This window comes from Gossypium arboreum, chromosome 6 (genome assembly GCF_025698485.1).
Source record: "Gossypium arboreum isolate Shixiya-1 chromosome 6, ASM2569848v2, whole genome shotgun sequence".
In the NCBI taxonomy this organism is placed as follows: domain Eukaryota; kingdom Viridiplantae; phylum Streptophyta; class Magnoliopsida; order Malvales; family Malvaceae; genus Gossypium; species Gossypium arboreum.
Window position 1 is genome coordinate 12407468 of NC_069075.1, and position 21275 is coordinate 12428742.

The following is a 21275-nucleotide window of genomic DNA, read 5'->3' on the forward strand; positions in this document are numbered from 1 at the left end:
GCATTATTATAATAATAATAAGTATCATTACATTGGTTATAAGATTAAGTAGAGGTTGAGTATAGCATAATCCAGTAAATACACTTATCCTTTGGAATGCTCCTTAGTTAAATTGAAGCTTAATTAGAAGATTTACTAAATTCCCATATGATTGGATTTTTTTTAATTGAAAAGAAAAGGAAAACATCGATATCATGATGAAGGACATTTCACTCACAAATCTACTAATGTATCCTAACGGAAAAAATTACGTGACAAATCAATTTCGTCAAACACTCCATTAAATAATAATAATAATAATAAAACATCAAAATGCATGCAAAATGTAAGTTATAATTTTTCTTTATTTTCAGAGTTAACCAAATTAATTATTGTAATAAAATTAATTTAAACTCTAAGATAGTTTATATAATTAAGTAGCATTGATGATGCTTGGTTTCAGTGGTTGAAATTAAATAATCTAAGGCAATTAAATTAATGGTAATTGTAATTAGGTAGTTAACAGAAAACATATCAAACTTAATACCACCTACTAACCAAACATAATTAAATTTAAAACCAGGAAAACTAGTCCTTACTATCATGATGAATATGAGAATATGATTTAAATATGTAAAATAATTTAACTTTATATTTGAGTCTATGTGACATAAATGATATAAATAATTTAACTATTCCATACACGTTTCATTTTTGTATTAATTTTGCACTGTCAAAAACCTGCAAGAAGAAGATGCAGCAGTAAAGAAGAAGAAAAAGAAACTTACTGTGAAGAAGGGGCTTTCTGCGATAAAGGCACAGTAGCAGCCTTCAACAGCAGCAGCCAGTAGTATGGGCCTATGGGGAGCCTTAGTAAGGACCAAACTTTGGGAGCACCGAGATTGGCTACCGAGATTGCAAATGAAGAAACAAAAATGAAGAAGTTGAGCTGAGCTTGAGGCTAGCTGGAGGTGGCCAACAGACACTGGATCAATGGATCGGTGGATCGGTGGAGGTGGTGTGAGCTAGGGATTTTGGTTTTGAAAATGGGAAAAAAGGAAGGAAGGTAGCAGCACTAACTGACAAAATGAAAGTGGAAAAAAAATGAGTAAAGTTAAAGAGTAAAGACTTAAAGTTAAAAAAAAAAATGATTAAAAAAATAATTTAATATAAAATTAAAATTCGGGCTGGACTAGGCCGGGCCCGGGCCAAAAAAATCTTACCCGGAGCCTGGCCCGTTTTTTAAACGGGCCTCATTTTTTGTCCAAGCCTATTTTTCGGGCCTATATTTTTACCCAAACCTTCCCATTTTTCGGGCGGGCCTTCGGGCCAGGCCGGGCCGCCCAGCCATGCACACCTCTAGACCTGCTATTGCTGCAAATAATTTTGAACTGAAACCTAACATGATTCAAATGTTACAACAGTTTGTTCAGTTTGATGGTTTATAGGATGAAGATCCAAATACTCATTTGGCAAATTTTTTAAAGTTTTGAGACACATTTAAGATCAATGGCGTTTCTGACGATGCCATTCACCTTCAGTTGTTTCCCTTTTCGTTTAGGAACAAAGCTAAATAGTGGTTGAACTCATTACCACGAGTGTCAATTACTACTTAGGAACAAATGACCGAAAAATTCTTACTTAAATATTTTCCGCAGGCTAAAATGGCTAAGTTGAGGAATGATATCTCTTTTTTTGTATAGATGGATCTAGAAACACTCTATGATGCATGGGAGAGATACAAGGATCTATTGAGAAGGTGCCCTCACCATGGGTTAACACTCTGGCTATAGGTTCAAACTTTTCACAATGGCCTGAATCCTTCGACTAGATAGATGATTGACGCAGCTGCTGGTGGGACTATTAATAATAAGACACTTGAAGAGGCTTATGAATTTATAGAAGAGATGTCACTGAATAATTATCAGTGGCAAGTCATGAGGATAAAGCCAACGAAAGTAGCCGGTGCTTTTAGCGTCGATTCGGTCACCATGCTCTCTAATCAGGTAGAAATCTTAAATAAAAAAATTGATGGTTTACTTGGTTCTTCACAAGTTCACCTAGTAATGCAATGCAATGCAAGTGGAGGAGAAATGAACAATTCAGAATACCCATCGTATGGCCACAACATGGAAAACGAGTAATTAAATTATATGGTTAATAATCCTCGACCTCAAAATAATCCTTATAGTAACACTTACAATGCAGGATGGAGGAACCACCCAAATTTCTCATGGGAAGCCAAGGGAATCAGAGACCACCACCCCCTCTAGGCTTCCAACAACAGCCTTACCAGCAAGAGAAAAAGCCGAATCTTGAGGAGATGATGTCAAAATTTATTTCAGTAGCGAAACCCATTTTCAGAACACTGAAACTGCACTTAAAAATCAGCAAGCGTCGATTCAAGGACTCGAGAATCAAATTGGGCAGCTGACTAAGATGATTTCAGAAAGACCACCAAGAAGTCTACCTAGTAACACCGAACCCAATCCAAAAGAGCATTTAAAAGCAGTTACACTAAGAAGTGAGAAAGTGTGAGCTGAATCTGAAAAGAAGCCACCACAAGAAGCTGACAGAAACAAAAGAGAGGAGGGAAAACCCAAAAACAACGACAATCCAATGCCAAAGGAATATAAACCACCAATTCCATATCCATCAAAGAATAAGAAAAACCGCATGGATGCACAATTCGGTAAATTTCTTGAACTTTTTAAACAACTGCATATTAACTTACCTTTTGTTGAAGCTATATCGCAGATGCCTATATATGCAAAATTTTTAAAGGAACTTCTAACAAACAAAAGGAAGTTTGAAGGCTTATCTACAGTGGAACTTAATGAGGAGTGCTCAGCCATACACCAAAATAAACTGCCAACCAAACTGAAAAATCCAGAAAGTTTTACTATTCCCTGCTTAATTGGTAGTTTGAATGTTGATAAAGCACTAGCTGATTTAGGCGCTAACATTAATTTGATGCCATATAAAATGTTTCAATAACTGGTCTTGAGGAACCTAAACCCATTAGGATGAGTATTCAATTAGCTGATAGATCTGTTAAATATCCTAGGGGAATTATAGAGAACGTACTTGCAAAAGTAGATAAATTTATATTCCCTGTTGATTTCGTTGTGCTTGACATGAATGAGGATATTGAAGTGCCTTTAATCTTAGGTCTTCCATTTTTAGCCACTGCTAGGGCTGTTATTGATGTGGGTGATGGTAAATTGGTACTTAGAGTAGGTGACGAAGATATTATTTTTAAAATTTATGATGCCATGAGATTTTCTAGGTAACAGGATGACTCATGTTATTTTATTGACTCTGTTGATCATGCTACTCAAGATTCTCTTCAGGAAATCGTACAGAAGGACAGGATGGAACTGTGTCTTGCCCAAGAAGAGGGGGTGGATGATGATTCTGAGATAGGAACCGAACTAAATTCCAAAAAACTCTCCCCAAGACCAATAGAATATGAGGGTATTAAGGTGAACGATGAACTTAAGCAAAAACCCTCTATTGAAGAACCTCCCAAACTGGAACTTAAACAATTTCTGAATCACTTGGAATATGCATTCCTTGGAAATAATTCTACATTACTGGTAATTATTGCATCTAACTTGCAACCCAAGGAGAAAGAGGAATTACTTCAAGTATTAAGAGAGCATAAAAGGGCCATAGCTTGGAAATTTTCTGACATTAAAGGGATCAACCCTTCTTTTTGCACCCACAAAATTTTAATGGTAGATGAATATAAGCCATGTGTGTAAGCCCAAAGACGACTGAACCCCAACATGAAGGAAGTTGTTAAAGCTGAGGTAATTAAACTCCTAGATGCTAGAATTATGTATCCTATTTCTAACAGTTCTTGGGCAAGTCCAGTGCAGGTTGTTCCTAAGAAAGGAGGCATGACTGTTGTAGCCAATGAGAAGAATAAATTAATCCCAACAAGGGCAGTCACAGGTTGGAGAGTTTGCATTGACTATAGGAAGCTGAATGATGCCACGAGAAAAGATCACTTCCCCCGTCCATTCATTGACCAAATCTTGGAAAGATTATCAAGGCACATGTACTACTGCTTCCTAGACGGACTCTTTGGCTATTTTCAAATCCCAATAGCTCTTGAAGATCAAGAAAAGACGACATTTACATATCCATACAGTTCGTTTGCTTATCATAGAATGCCTTTTGGATTATGTAATGCTCCTGCTACTTTTCAGCGTTGCATGATGGCCATTTTTGACGAACTCGTAGAAGATATCATGGAGGTATTTATGGATGATTTCTCAGTTTTTGGTAACTCTTTCCATCTTTGCTTTAAAAATTTAAAACGAGTCTTAATAAGATGCGAGGAAACAAATCTTGTGCTCAAATGGGAAAAATGCCACTTTATGGTTCAAAAAGGTATTGTGTTAGGACATAAAATTTGTAGTAAAGGGATTGAAGTTGATAAATCTAAAATTGAAGCCATTGAGAAACTACCTCCACCTAAATTGGTTAAGGCTATTAGAAGCTTTTTAGGACATGCTGGGTTTTATAGAAGATTTATTAAGGATTTTTCTAAAATAGCTAAGCCTATGACTAAATTACTAGAAAAAGATGTGCCTTTTAATTTCAATCAGGAATGTTTAGAAGCATTTAATACTTTAAAGGATCAATTGAGTAAAGCTCCAATTATAATTGCACCTGACTGGAATTCACCTTTCGAACTAATGTGCAATGCGAGTGATTTTGCAGTAGGTGCAGTTTTGGGACAGCGAAGAGATAAGCATTTTCAACCTATCTATTATGCTAGCAAAACATTGATAGCCACACAAGAAAATTGCACCACAGAGAAAGCACTGGTAGCTGTGGCTTTTGCATTCGATAAATTTAGGCCATATCTAATATTATCTAGAGTTGTTGTTTATATTGACCATTCCGCTCTTCGCTATCTTTTAACTAAGATTGATAAAAACCTCGACTCATTTGATGGATTTTGTTATTACAGGAATTTGACTTGGAGATTAAGGATAAAAAAGGAACTAAAAATCTCGTTGCTGATCATCTTTCTAGGCTTGAAAATTCAAGTACCAAAGAGCTAGATGAAGTTGAAATAAATTATTCGTTCCCTGAAGAACAATTTTTTGCTATATCTGACTCTGAGGTAACTTGGTTTGCAGACATTGCAAATTTTTTAGCCGCTAACATTATCCCAAAAGGGTTGACACATCAGCAAAAGAAGCGATTCTTTACTGATGTGAAAAACTACTTTTGGGAAGACCCTTTCCTTTTCCGTACATATGCAGACCAAGTCATTAAGAGATGCGTTACAAGGACAGAAGCATTGAAGAACTTGGAACATTGCCACTCAGGACCGACTGGAGGACATTACAGTGGGAATAAGACCACACATAAAATACTCGAATCAAGTTTTTATTGGCCCACTCTATTCAAAGATGCCAACAGGTATGTTACTTCTTGTGACAAATGCCAAAGGACAGGTAATATCTCCAAACATGATGAAATGCCTCAGACATATATGCTTTCATGTGAAATATTTGACGTTTGGGGTATCAACTTAATGGGTCCATTGCCTAGTTCATTTGGGAATAAATACATCTTAGTAGCTGTTGATTTTATGTCCAAATGGGTTGAAGCCCAAGCTTTACCTAATTATGATGCTAAAGTAGTAGTACGTTTCTTTAAGAAACTTTTCTCTTAATTTAGAACACTTAGAGCAATCATCAGTGATAAGGGTACTCATTTTTGTAACGCCAATTTGACAAGAGCCTTAAGAAATACGAAATTCACCACGGAACAGCTACCCCTTACCACCCTCAAACTAGTGGCCAAGTCGAAGTGGTAAACAAAGAGCTTAAACGTATCCTAGAAAAGACAGTAGAATCGAACAGGAAGGATTGAGCGATGAAAGTAGATGATGCTTTATGGGCTTATAGAGCTGCTTTTAAGACCCCCATAGGAACATCACCTTACTGACTTGTTTATGGAAAAAGTTGTCATCTACCATTTGAGTTACAACACAAGGCATTCTAGGCTATAAAATTTCTAAACCTTGATCCCAAACTTGCAGGTGAAAGCAGGTTGATGCAGTTGAACAAGTTAGATGAGTGGTGAACCAATGCATATAAAAATTCACGCCTATACAAGGAAGCAACGAAGTACCGCCACGACGCTCATTTAAGACAATGCAAACAATTTGAAGTTAGAGATCTTGTCCTGTTGTATAACTCGAGGCTCAAATTGTTCCCTGGGAAGCTTAAATCATGATGGTCAAGTCTTTTCATAGTCCAAACTGTCTTTCCATATGGCACAGTAGAGGTAAGTCACTCATCACAAGACACTTTCAAGGTAAATAGACATTGCCTCAAACTCTATAACAGTGAGAGTTTCAAAGACGATAGAGAGGAGCTACGGCTCTACGAACTTCTCTAAATATACCCACAAGGTAGAGTCGAGTTTAGACTCTAAATAAGCGCTTCTTGGGAGGCAACCCAAGCACTAACCTCACTAAATAGGGTTTAATTTTCTTTAACTGTTCATAGTTTAACTGCAGGAAATTTTGACATTTGACAGGGGCAAACACAGCCTAGCCCACGGGCATGCTTTATGCCGTGCTCATACCACGGGCAGTGACATGGCCATGTGAAAACAGAGCAAACTTTTTTTCAAAACACAGGATTCAATACATTGCCACGACCGTGTGACATGGCTATGGGCAATCCTGTTAAAATAACACGGGCGTGCGACACGTCCGTCTCACCAACCGTGGTCAAGACTATCAAAAGTACACAAGCGTGCGCATATATGCATGGGTGTTGGAGAAACGAACCACATCGAGCACGATCGTGCGATACGACCATGTGACCACACGGCCTAGACACACGGGCGTGTCCTCAGGCCGTGTGGTGATTTCTCATTTTGCAATAAACACGAACTAGACGCGAGCCACACGGGTGTGTGACACGGCTGTGCGAGACCAATGTTGGGTCACACGGCCGTGCCTATTTTTAAACTCGTTTTATTTTTATTTTTTTACTTTTATTTCTATTTATTTTTGAAGACTCATGTCTTATATTTTTAAACTCTACCTATCTTTATGGTAATCATCGAATTATTCCCTTAACTCTCCTTCACAGTAGTGTCTTCTCATTTATCCCTCAGAATCATGCCTTTCCTTCAGCTTTATCTTCAATTCTTATTCTAGATAATTCAAGGATTTCATCCACAATCTCAAGGCAGTTTCACTTCTTTTCCTCTCTTTCGATATTATATTTATATCGCTATTATATATCTTTGTACATCAAGGACAATGTACATCTTAAGTGTGGGGGGTCATTTATATCTTTATCAGAAAAATCCTTGAATTTTGTCTTATTCTCACGTGACTCACTCATATCACTATTAGAATAAATTTTTATTAACTTATGATTTTTATTGATATGTATTAGATTAAAATATAGGCATTCATGCATTGATTATTTAAACTTTAAGGAATTAGAGAATCAACCATGATAAGTTGATTTTTTTTTGAGAATTAAAAAAGAAAATTTTTTAGGTTGTTTCCCCAAGTTTAGGTATTATCTAGAGTTGAAATTCACGGGTTTAACATCAAAAAGCCATAATTTTTGTGAGATCTTGAGCCTTTAGAGCATCTATTATTTCTTTCATGCTCACTTTTATTATTGCTATGAGTATGTCAATATTGATTTGTTATTCTAGAACTTGCTTCGATTATGCATATCAAGACCACACCTTTGATTTGATATGTTGAGATGATAAAGGCACTTAGGTTTAACCCACTCACTCCATAAAAGCCTACCTTCATAATTAACCCTTAGTGAACCCCCTTGAGCCTAACAAGCCATTAATTGATTTACCCTCAATATTAACCCATAACCCATTATTGTTGAAATCCCCTCAATTAATTTGATTTCTATTTTTGTCGAGATTCGATTTGAATAAATTGCTTAGCTATGTTTAATTTTTAGTAAAGTTCTACAATATTTAATTTGTTCTTAAAAAAAATTATGAAATTATGTAATGCTTAGATTAAAACGGTGTTATTCATGAAGAAAAGCTCAATTAGGAATGTAAACTTTCAATTGTAGTATTTTTCTAGTTAGGTAATTTTTCAATTCAATCTCGATTCTAACCTTCTTTTTCAGCTTGTGACCACACCCCCTAACCGAAGCCAAGTTACAACCCTCTAAAGACCTTTTGATTAATGTATCATCTCAATATATAGTGGTGGAGATTTGATTTTCACGCAAGCTTATGGTAATAACTTTTATATTGACTAATGAGTGCTTAATTTTTTGTCCTTAAACACCTCGAGTGATTTGAGTGAATCTTTAGCGAGGATGTTGAATTATGTGATATTTTAAATCAAATGTGATTACTTAGATGAGGGGAGACACATATGTTCCTGTGATAATAATAAAAAAAAGCTCAACTTAGAATATTTGAACCTTCGATGTTCTTAGTCAAATTCTCAATGTATGATTACTTATGGTTCATTCTGAGATATTATTGACAGGAATTATAAGTTGAGAAAAATGAATTCTTAATTTTGAGTTAAGGATTTTGCTTGAGGACAAGAAAACGCTTAAGTGTGGGGGTATTTGATAAACCGTAATTTATACATATTTTTATCCCAGGCTTAACACATTTATGGATGATTTCTCCTTAGATTTGGTGAATTCGATGCTCCTAATCCTTTAATTTCATGTTAGGAGAGTAAAAAGTGAGAGAAACAGGCCGAAAACAGAGAAAATGAGCCAACGTGGGAAATCAACACGGCCTTGACTTCCTTACATCGGTAGACCACACGCTCGTGTCTATTCAATAGACTCGAACACAGGTTGAAGCACTTGCACACTGGCGTGTCACAGTGGCGTGTCCCTGTCAAGCCCAAGTCTAGTCCTATTCGAAAAAGGCCACTCTTGAGGGTTTTGAAGCATTCTAAATCCTATATAAACACCAAAGGAGGTACCTAAAAGTGACACACGGAGTAGGAGGTAAGGAATTACCCGAAGAAAGCCGATTGATCCATCTCAGAAGCCGGATTATCCTTCAAGGCTGATGATCTCCCTTCAATTTCCCTTTAGGAGTTTTTAGGTTTTCTTTATGTTTTGCTATCATTATTCTTTTGAGATTTTTTTTTACACTTATGAATTAAATCCCCTAAATACCTAAGGGGAATGAAATCTAAGACGGATCTTGTTATTATTTTCTAAATTATATGATAAATATTTGACTTGTTCTTAATTATGAGTTCTTAATTCTTACTTTAATATTCCAGGATATTGATTCAAGTATTGATGTGCTTATTTAGATGAGCAAAAGTCCCTGTCTAAGAGTAGATCTAGCATAATTAAGTGGAGTTGATTGCACCCCTAGACATAGGGCGACATAATTTTACCGGATTAGGGTGAAACCTAATAAGGGAATCTACAGATCGAGTTAATGCAACACTAGGTATTTTAATTAGAAAGAGATTTCAATTAATCAACCTAGGGTTAGACGTTGTTAGTCTCGAGAGAGATAACAATATAACTTAAAGATTTCTACGAATCAAGTCAAGTGAATAAATCGTCTGATTCAGAGTCAAAAAACAAGTGAAGTCTAGGTGGAATTTCCCTTGGGTATTGTCCAAATCAATCAATTTTTTCGAAAAGTATTTCTCCAATTTTCTTCTTGTGCATTCTTATTTTAGTTAATTAATTTAGATAAAACAAACCCTTTTATTTTTAGGCTAGATAATAAAAAGAGAGTCAATACTAGTACTTTTAGTTCCTGTGGGTTCGACTTCCCAGTCTTGCTATAAACTATACTACTGTTCGATAGGCGCACTTGCCTTCATCATGATAATAGTTAGTTTTCAAGTATGGTCAATTATAAATTCAAAATTTATCACGATTTCTTCAATCATACATTATCATCAATGTACAAACATATATAATCATAGTATAAACATAATATCATAAGAGAGGGAGAAAACTGAAACTGCCTTGAATATTGGATGAAATTGCCAGAATGATGAAAAGCAGAATTGTAGACAAATCTAGATGTAATGAGTGATTTCGAGCAAACTAATAAGAAAATAAACACAAATAGTGAAGAAGATTAAAGGGTTATTAATTCGATTAGAAACAACTATAAAAATAAAAATATAGTTCAAAAGATAAAAATGAAATAAGTCTAAGACGATAAAAATAAAAATAAAAATAAAAATAAAACAAATAAACTTAATGTTCCTCATCATCAAAAGCGTCAGTGTTGTGAGTTGTCAGAGTAGAGGAGGAGATATAGAGATGCTAACAGATCTGCTGCAATGTCGTATCAATACTGTTGAACAACTGAAAGCAGTGCTGCTCGAAGTGAGTGAACCACTCGGAGAGGTCTGCAAAAGTAGCAGTAGAAGAAATAGGACGGTTACTCGAAGTTAGAGGATGAGGTGGGTCCTCATGATGGAAAGGGGCATCATCAGTGAAGTCCCCGGGTTCATTCTGAGAGTCAGAATGACATAATCGGTACTAAGAAGGACCTACTCTATGAAGATGCCCGACCATTCTCATATGGGTCATGCTCGATCATCCCTGTGGGGACATCTGGTCGGCGAGTGTAAGCGTAGAGGACTGCTCTGGCGTGTCGAGCAAGTCGAGTCACATAAAGGCCTAAACAGATAGGACCCTTCCTGTTGCGGTATGTCTGATGGCGGAAAGCGAGGAAAATAAAATAAGCTAAATAAAAAATATGCCCTGTGGCCATACTCCATAAAAAATAGGCATTGGTAGTACTGATGACTCTAGTGCTCTCTCTCTTATCGGTCAAAGTATGAGCTAAAAGGACATAAATATACCGTAAAGCCGGAGGGAGAGAAGTTTCCTTAGAGCGATTTGTGTTATAAGGTGTCGTACTCGCCGAAAGATCCACCCAACAACTAGATGGTGAGTAGTGGATTTGCCGATGTAGGCGGAGGAAGTTCTTGGCACTCATAAACTCCTCAGTGTATAGTCCCAAAGCAACGTCGAACTCAGTGATACTCATATGGCGCACAAGGCCACCGAGTCTGAAAGTGATGGTGCCTGGCTCGTAATGAGTCATCATTTCATGCTGGAGAGTAAATGTCGAGTAGAAATCCAAAGTCAGCTCCATGTATGTGGGCTCGATGATAGAGAAGAACTAGCCCCACGGGGCTATGGTAATTAAGGCGTGTACATGATCAACTAAGTGGATCTGCTCCAAAGCTGCCCAATCAATAAATCGGCCAAAATCGAATGGTCGCAAACGAAGTAGCTGAAATAATTCCTCCTAAGGACCCGCTGAAAATCAGAGATAAGGGTGGTAAGCCTCGGTAGAAGCGCTCGAGGAAGAGGTTATGCCAGGTGTCTTTCACTTTTTTGAAGCTGGGATGGCGACCTTGGACTTACTTCGTGTGTTTTTCATGTTGAATCTGTAATAAAGCAATCAAATAATCAAGTATTAAAACAAAATGAAGCAGACGGGTGAAAAAAACATAATAGAAGCAAGCCAATAACTGATGCCACAATCGAAGTTAACATCAATAACTAAACAAATTAAAGAAATCGATAGTAAACAGGTTAAAAACAAGAATTCGAAATACATATCAAAAGACATGGATTAGTACCAATCAAGAATAGTGGTACTAAAACTAAAAAGATGCTGTAAGAATCAAACGAAACCAAGAACTTTTAAAGCAATAAACAACAGTGTAAAAATAAGAATCATAAATAACTACTGAAACACATTATGCTAGACTAAAATTAATATTCATAGACATAACAAAACCAAATGGAATAAGAAAAGTGAGAGGAACACAATATTAAATAGAATAAAATATAACGAAATAATAATTAGAATTGAAAAGAAAACTAAAATCAAAGCAAAAGAAAACTAAAATCAAAGCAAAAGAAAACAAGTAGATAATAATAATAAGAGAATAGACGAAATGAAATAAAAATAAATGATAAACAATTAAGAATAAAAAAAATAAAGAAATAAAATAATAAAATAAAATAAAGACAAAGAGGGGTAAACAATGGTTAATCGACGGTGGGATGGGGGTGATTTTGACAGGACGGTCGGAGGGATGTGACGGTGGAGCGTTGATGGGACATGGTAGGTCGTGTGCGTGGGTGCTTGAATGAGGGAAAAATACTAGTGATGTGGATGAAGGGAAAGGGCGAAGGGGAAGTTATGTGGTGGTGTGGGGAGAGAAAGACTGAGAGAGAGGGTAGTTTAGTGAGCAGGGCGACGAGGTGGGGGTTTGGTCTACGTGAGAGTGTGGTACGGATGGCTTGAGTGAGGGAGAGGTGAGGAAGGGAAGAAATAAAGGGAAAGGGTGGGGGCGACGGTAAGGGTATGGAGTCGAGCTTGAGGAAAGAAGAAGTGAGGGAGAATCGGTTAGGAGGAGGTGAGAGCGGGGGGCGACGATGGTGGCTGGAGTGTGGAGGGTAAAGAAGTGGCGGCGGCTAGGGTTTGTGGGGAAGTTGGGGAAGAAGACAAAACAAAGGTAAAGAAAGGGGTCTAGGATTTTTAAGGGTGACACGATCATGTAACGGCCAGTGTTGGGCTACTCGGTCGTGTCACAAGTTTGTGTGGCTCCTTTTTAGCTCGTGTGTGTTTTTTTAAAATATAGGCCTAGCCTTCACACGACCTCAGACATGCCCGTGTGTTCAGGCCGTTTGGCACACATGATTATGTCGCACAGTCGTGTGCAACCTCTTTCGCTTCTTTTACGCCTATGTGAAAGCCTACATGCCCATGTGGCTCGGCCGTGTCTCGTACACAGTCATGTGCCTTGCCCGTGTAACTCTCTGACTTGATTTAAAGATCAAAAAATTAGCTCCAGGTTTCACACTGCCTAGGACACGCCCATGTGGCCAAGCTGTATTGTGCACACGGTCGTGTTACACGCCCATGTGGACTATTTAAACCATGTAACAGTCGAATTTTGGAAAATCTAAGTCCCAGGATCCACACGGTCAAGGACACGCTCGTGTGTCCAAGCTATGTTGGTCAAAAACATTTTTTTAATTTTGAAACCTAATTAATTTTTTTAAAATATCATGAAATAAAATTAAGAAAATTAGCAGTGTTAACACTCGGGTTGTATTAAAAGAAGTGATTACTTAAATTCTAAACTCGACTTACCTCATATTCGCACGGTTATGGTGGTTCACAGAGTCGAGACTCCTCTTTCTCGATATCAATTCTATTATCAAAATAAGGTTTGAGTCGAGTACTATTTACCTTAAATGTGCTGAATTCAGAATGAGTTACCTCGATTGTACCGTATGGAAAGACATTCAGTACCGTAAATTTGCATCAAGATCTAAAGTGGCAATTTGAGGATCTGTTTTATCTAGTAGTACTTTGTCCCCAACCTTAAATTGGTTCGTTCTATCCACAGGTTTGTTAAGACATCGTTTTGGCTCTTCATCGCGTTTTTCGATTTCTCCTTGACATGTGTTTGTCATTCATCTAGTTCATAGATTTGTAACATTCATTCTTCATTCTTCATGAGTCATTCTGTTTCTGTCGTGTGGCTCCATTACGTTTTTTCAAGGTATTTATTAAAAAGAAGGTTGAGCCACATGGTTACTCATATTAACAGAAGTCGTATAATCATCTCGATCACTAGATGTCTTAGCAGAATCACGAGCTTGAAGAGTAATTGCTTCATCACCTATACGAAGTATTTATTCACCTATACAAACATCAATAATAGTTCTAGCAGTTGCTAAAAGGGGCCGATCTAAAATCAGAGGTACATCACTATCCTCATCCATGTCTAAAACAACAAAATCAACTGGGAATATGAATTTATCAATTTTTACAAGAACATATCCAATAATACCCCTAGGAAATCTAATGGTTCTATCTACTAATTGAATACATATCCTAGTTTGTTTAGGTTTCCCAAGACCTATTTGCTTAAACATTTTATAAGGCATGGCATTAATACTAGCCCCTAAATCAACCAAAGCATTATTAACATTCAAACTACCAATGAAACAAGGAATAGTAAAACTCTCTGGATTTTTCAATTTGTTGCGTAATTTATTTTGCAAAATGGCTGAGCAAACTGCATTTATCTCCACATACGATGAATCATCTAACTTCCTCTTGTTTTCCAAAAGCTCCTTTAAAAATTTAACGGAATTAGGCATCTATGAAAGAGCTTCAATAAACGGTAAGTTAATATGTAATTTTTTTAAAACTTTAAGAAACTTACCAAATTGTTCATTTGTGTAGTCTTTTTTCGTCACATTAGGATATGGAACTCGAGGTTTATATTCTTTACCAACTGGTTTTTGTTCATTCTGACTTACCACAACCTTACCATTACTTATCACACTTTCTTGCCTCAGTTCTGATTCAGATTCAACTAACCCTTCTTCATCTCGCAGAGTAATTTCATGAATTTGTTCCCTTAGGTTAGTTTCATATTGCTAGGCAAACTACCTTGTGGTCGTTCTGAAATTAACTTAGCAAGTTGGCCTATTTGGTTCTCGAGCTATTGAATCAATGCTTGTTGATTTTTAAGCGCTGCTTCATTGTTTTGAAAGAAGGTTTCTGACACCGAGATAAGCTTCGTCAACATATCCTCTAGATTCGACTTTTTCTTTTATTGGTAAGGTTGTTGTTGGAAGCCCTGAGGGGGTTGTGATATTTGGTTTCCTTGACCACCCCATGAGAAATTTGGGTGGTTCCTCTATCCTGCATTATAGTTATTACTATAAGGGTTATTTTGAGTTTTTGAATTATTACTTATATAATTTATTTGCTAATTCTTCATGTTAGGATCGAAGGGTATATATTCTGGATTATTTATTTCACTTCCATTTGCATCACATTGCATCACCGAATGTACCTGCGTAGAAATACATAAACCATCAATTTTTATATTAAAGGTTCTACCTGATTCGATAACTTGGTGATCGCATCTAAGTTAAAAACACCGGCTGCTTTCATTGGCTTTGTCCTCATGACTTACCACTGATAATTATTCAGTGCCATCTCCTCTACAAATTCATAAGTCGCTTGAGGTGTTTTATTATTAAGTGTTCCACTGGATTTTGCATCGATCAACTTTCTAGTTGAGGGGATCAAACTGTTGTAGAATGTCTAAACCTGGAGCCATAGAGGTAACCCATGGTGAGGGCACAATCTCAATAAATCCTTGTATCTCTCCCGTGCATCATATAAGGCCTCTAAGTCGATCTAAACGAATGAAGAGATATCATTCCTAAACTTGGTAGCCTTAGCTGGTTGGAAGTACTTCAACAGGAATTTCTCTGTCATTTGATCTTATGTAGTGATAGAACCTCGTGGTAAGGAATTCAACCATTGTTTAGCTTTTTTCCTTAACGAGAAGGGCAACAATCATAGGCGAATGGGGTCGTCAAAAACGCCATTTATCTTGAAAGTATCACAAACTTCCAAAAAATTTGGATCTTAGTCTTGCAAACCATCGAACTGAACAAATTGTTGTACCATCTGAATAGTGTTCGGCTTCAGTTCAAAATTATTCGTAGCAATGGTGGGTCTCACAATACTCGATTTAGCCCCAGTAAGGGTGGTTTTGGCATAATCGTACATAGTACAAGGAGCAAGATTTGGATTTACAGGATTTTCAGCAACCATAGAAAGTAGCTGTGTAACACCTCTCACCTGTATTCAATGCTGGAACAGGGCTACGGAGCATTATCGAACTTATAAAAAAATTATACATTCACTTTTTCCACATGTTCACAATTCAAGAAATCATCATTCAATCTCAATTATAATGTCCCTAATACGAGCTTATGAGACTCTAAACATGCTTTGGAAGTAGTTTGGGACTAAATCGACAACTTTGGAAACTTTCACGATACCTTAAATTTTTTTCTCAAAACAAAGGACACACGCCCGTGTGGCCCAGCCGTGTGTCTCACACGGCCAATAGACACACTCGTGTCATAGGCCGTGTGGACATTCGAAATGGGAGCACATGGCCATGTCCCAGGCCGTGTCTAAACTCGTGTAACTCTCTAGCTTGGGTTAGACGGCCAACACGCACGCCCGTGTGGCTAGCCATGTGCCCTAAAAATGGCCATACACACCCATGTGCCAGGCCGTGTGCTAGGCCGTGACAAACCTGGAGGGTATACTGACTTATGCCATACGACCAAGTCACACGCCTATGTGTGAGGCTGTGTGAAGCATACTGACTTGATTTTAATTTCAACACCAGGGGACACACGGCCGTCTAACATAACCGTGTGTAACACACGGCCAAGACACACGCTCGTGTCTTTGTCCGTGTGGACAAAAATAGGCTATTTACCAAGCTATTTTGCCACCCAAACATGCATGTACCTATACCACAATTCAAGGGCACCAACACAAGGCATAATTAAGCATTTAAACGAGCCAATTCAAACCTAATTCATGCATGTTCTATACCAAATTTCTCAATACACATAAGTTGCAAAATAGACCAATCCATTTATACCCAAAATCTCATAAACTTAGATCATCAATATGGCTACTTAAAACATATATTCTTTACCTTGATTCATAAACAAATAACATAACCAATATCAACATTCGAATTCCATAATACCAACTATTAATAAGCATCACAAAACCAACCTCAATTTACATAACATAAACTATAGGCACATACACATATACACAAGCAAATTAACTCAAAATAAGCCAACTCTAATGGCTAATATATACAAACCATGACATCAACATTTGCAAGTCATTTCAAATGGCCAAAATCATTACCAAAACATAACCAAAATGAGCAAAGTCCCTATACATGCCATATACTTAAAATACCAAAGTTCATAGGTACCAAGTAATAGGTGGATAGTGTAAAGCGATCTCCGACGATCCCTGAACCCGAGCTAGCTTTGAATTCACTATAAAACATAGAAAAATAAACAATATAAGCTATAAAGCTTAGTAAGCTCGTATGAAATAAACTCGATATAATCATATCCACATAATTCAACAATTGATTATACATACATCAATTCACATCAACTAACAAACCTTTCAATTACTCATTCACAAAACTATATACCTACTTTGTCATTTCTTCGATTCAAAGCTAATATGGTTTATGCACATACCTGTACCATCTTATACCAATCTCATTCTCAACCACATCATTCATTTACTCGTTGAATCATTCGAAATAAAAGTCAGATAATCAGAAGTCTTGCACAATAAGTACCTATACCATGGCCCGAAGACAAATCAAGGTAACTTATATCCAAAGTACTGATATCATGGCCCGAAGCCAAATCAGCCGATAATCATGGCTCAGAGCCAAACTGGTATAGCTCGCACCTGAAGTGCTAATATCATCTCCCGAAGCCAACTCAATGTATCCCTTAATGACATGTCATTAGTATCCTAAACTATTCCTAAGGTTCAACCGGGATTTCGAATGCTGAATTACCATCGAGTCATTTTCGAACTTATTCGAAGTCTCGTATTCATAACTTATACAATATCAAAACATTTAAAATACACTTAGAAAGAAATTTATCACATACGAACTTACCTCGGATGTGAAAACGACGAAATAAGTCAATTAGTCGATAACTTTAGTTTTCCCCCGATATAGATCCGAATTCTGCTTTTATTGATCTAAATATATTAAAAATTAACTTATTTAATAATCTCTCTATTCAATTTAATCCAAAACACACATTTAAGCACATTTACACATATGCCTCTAATGTTTCACCACTTTTACAATTCAGTCCTTAATTAATAAAATCATAAGTTAATGAAATTGAAAATAAACCCATGCTAGCCAAATTACTATTATATCGCTAGCAGCCCATATATTTCATTTATTTCACATTTTAACCACAAAGTCTCAACATTTCTCAATTAAATCCTTATTTTGCATTTTCACTAAAAATTACTTAACAAAACTTGTATATTTCACAACAAACATTCATAATCTATTATCAAACATCAAAAAACTCATGTATTTATTAGTGGCATCATGCAAAATCTTTAAAAAAATTGCAAAATAGTCCCTGGGAAGCTAGACCTAGTTGCAACAATTTCAAAAACATAGAAATCATTAAAAACTGAGTCAAAATCACTTACATGCTAGCAATTGAAAGTGTTGAATGCTTCAAGCTCTCTAATGGCTTTTCAAACCCATATTTTCGGTGGTTAATACTTAGTGGAGAAGATGATACAACATTTTCTACTATTTTACTAAGTTATTTTATAATTTATCATATTAACCTTTAATATTAATCACTTAAATCTCTTATTATAAGCCCATAAATGTCCATTTAGACAACCAATGATATAATTACAACTTAAGGGCTTTAACTTTAAGGTTCTATAGCTATTAGACACCTTTAGCTAATAGAACACAACTTTTACACTTTACGCAATTTAGTCCTTTTTATCAAATTGACTAATCAAACGATAAAATTTCTTAACGAAATTTTCACACAAACATATTACCATACTGTAGACATTAAAATAATAATAAAATAATTATTCTAACTTTGTATTTTTGGTCCCAAAACCATTGTTCTGATTTGACTAAAAACGGGCTGTTACAAGCTGATTATACTGGTTATAACCCATCTCTTCAGTAATAATAATAACGTCCTCCTTCTCGTCTACTATATTCTGTCAACTCTGCCTTCTCTACGATTTCTGCGAGCTACACTTTCAATCTTACTGTCAAATAATATTGGCCCTGACATGTTTCTTCTAGTCATAAACGAAAGGAACCTACCAGAAGTAAATAAAAGAAAAATTAGAAAACAAAAATTAAACTAAAAACAAAAATGTAATGCAATAAAAATAAACGTCTAAATTAATAGAAATCAAGTGTTCCTAATATTTTAGTCCCTGGCAACGGCGCCAAAAACTTGATGGTCACTAAACTAACTATAATTACGACTAAGGCAAGCGTACTTATCGAGCAATAGTATAATTATGGTGAGTAGGAAATATCGTATCCACGAGGACTAAAAGTACTAGTAATTACCTTTTTTCTATTATTTAGCCAAAAAATTGGAGTGATTGTTTTTAATCTAAAATTACTAAACTAATCTAACTAAGAACGCAACAGAGAATGAAATAAGAAAATAATCGAAGATAATTAATGAGATAGACAATACCCAGGAAAGAATCCACCTAGACTTCACCTATTTTTATGAATATGAATTAAACGATTTATTCACTTGTATCTTGATCCGTAGAAATCCCTAAATTATATTAATATATCTTTCGAGCGTAAGAAAAACTGATTCTAGGTTGATTAATTGAAATATCTTTCTAAAAACACCCTTATTGTCACATTAACTCGATCTATGGATTCCCCTATTAGATTTGACTCTAATTCGATAGATTTATCTCATCCTATTTCTAGGATTGCATGCAACTCCACTCAATTATGCTAGATCTACTCTTAAACAGGGACTTTTGCTCCACTAAGATAACCACATTAAACTTGAATTAATATTTCAGACATATTAAAACAAGAAATAAAATACATAATTGAGAACAAGGATCAAGTATTTATTGCGTAAATCGAAAATCAAATAATAAGATTCATCATAGGTTTCATCTTCCCTAAGTATCTAGGGAATTTAGTGCATAATCCTGAATAGAAACATCTCAAAGTTAGGATAACAACAAGATATAAAGAAACTCAATAAAACTTCAAAGGAAATTAAATGGAGATCTTTGATCTTGAAGGAGATCTTCTTCCGAGTTGATTCTAATAGAGTTCTTCGAGTGTTCTCTTTAATCTTCTCTGAGTGCCCCATTAGGTTTTCTTTTTATTGGTATTTATAGACTTTAAAATGCTCAGAAAGCCTAAAAAATTAGTTTTTCCTCGTATTTGGGAACCAGGGTGCGATGTCGACACAACTGGCACATAGGAGTATGGTCAGCCTGTAGAGAAATGCCCAGGCCATGTGGATCTTGGAAACAACTCTATTTGTCAGATTTTGACTCGTTTTTCACTCCTTTCGCTCCCAAATGCTCTCCTAAGTATAGAAACATGAATTTAAAGGATTAGGAGTATCAAATTCACTAATTTACATAAATAAACATCCAAAAACATATTAAGAATGAGATTAAAATATGTTACTTTTACAGCTTATCAAGAACACAAAAATTTTGTTTACTCAACTTGATTTTCATACATCTGCTAGTCTAGCTTAACAAGTAAACATAATGTCTTTAATCTTAATACAACAAGTGATTTAAGTTTAATCACAACCTAATATAACAATCACTTTTGTACCTAAAAATTTAACTCACTCACATTTAAGTTACTCTTTTGAAAATTTAGGTTGTAAAATGAAGCAATACAATTGTTTTACACTCTCACAAAAATGTTCCTCTATGAATTAAAAAGAGCTCTAAATACTCTGTGACAAAATCTATACAAGTCTCTTATATATACAAAAGGCTCGAGACTTGTTAACATGATAGAGATTAATTTGATTTTAATTCCTATTAAACAATAGCTAAAATAACTAACTACAATATATTAATAAAGACCAAAATAAAGTGGATTGTTAAGAGCTATGTTTCCAATGTTCTTGATCCAATCTCTACAAAGCAAGGGATTCAACATATAAAATCATATTCAATCCAATCCAATCTTTAAAGACTCGTTCCACAAAATGGATATTCAAATATAGGTCAACATATGTCCACAAAATCATTTAAGTGATTGTCCAATTGATTTGGTTAAAATATTTTCCAACAACAAGGTAAGTTATGTTTCTTATCAAAGTGCTAATTGAAGTGGCCACTTCTGTTGGAACTTGATAGCCACTTCTGTTGGAACTTGATAGCCACAAAAAACTTGCCTCGATGATAAAACATCTATCAATGTTGAATAAGCCTTTCCTATTTAGAGCACAAATACATCTTCACAAAGTAACTCTTAGTCCATTTTAATCTGGCCAAATATCATCAAATCAATCATCATTAACATAAGGATACAAAATATCACTAAATCAACTCACATATTCATGGATTGCATATCTTAATTATAAAATCAATTGTCCTTAATATAAGGATACAAAAGATCATATAGTTAGCTCATATATTCATGTATTTCATATTTTAATGTATAAGGTAAACAAACCACATACTAATTCTTGAAAAATAATATTGCTTGATTCAATCTCTTCTCTAATGATAAACGCGAGATTGGCTACAAGCAAATCATCAAAATATTTTGGTCAAACATGCCAAAAATTAAG

At 35.7% G+C, this 21275-nt stretch overlaps 2 non-coding genes across 2 annotated transcripts; one reads left to right on the forward strand and one right to left on the reverse strand.

The window, feature by feature from the left end:
* Nucleotides 1-1649: 1649 nt before the first annotated feature.
* On the reverse strand, nt 1650-1756 carry LOC128294604 (small nucleolar RNA R71). Its single transcript, XR_008284912.1, has one exon. It is a non-coding gene; the product is annotated as a small nucleolar RNA R71 (small nucleolar RNA).
* Nucleotides 1757-15154: 13398 nt separating this feature from the next.
* LOC128294817 (small nucleolar RNA R71) lies at nt 15155-15261 on the forward strand. The gene has a single exon (XR_008285124.1). It is a non-coding gene; the product is annotated as a small nucleolar RNA R71 (small nucleolar RNA).
* Nucleotides 15262-21275: the final 6014 nt, after the last annotated feature.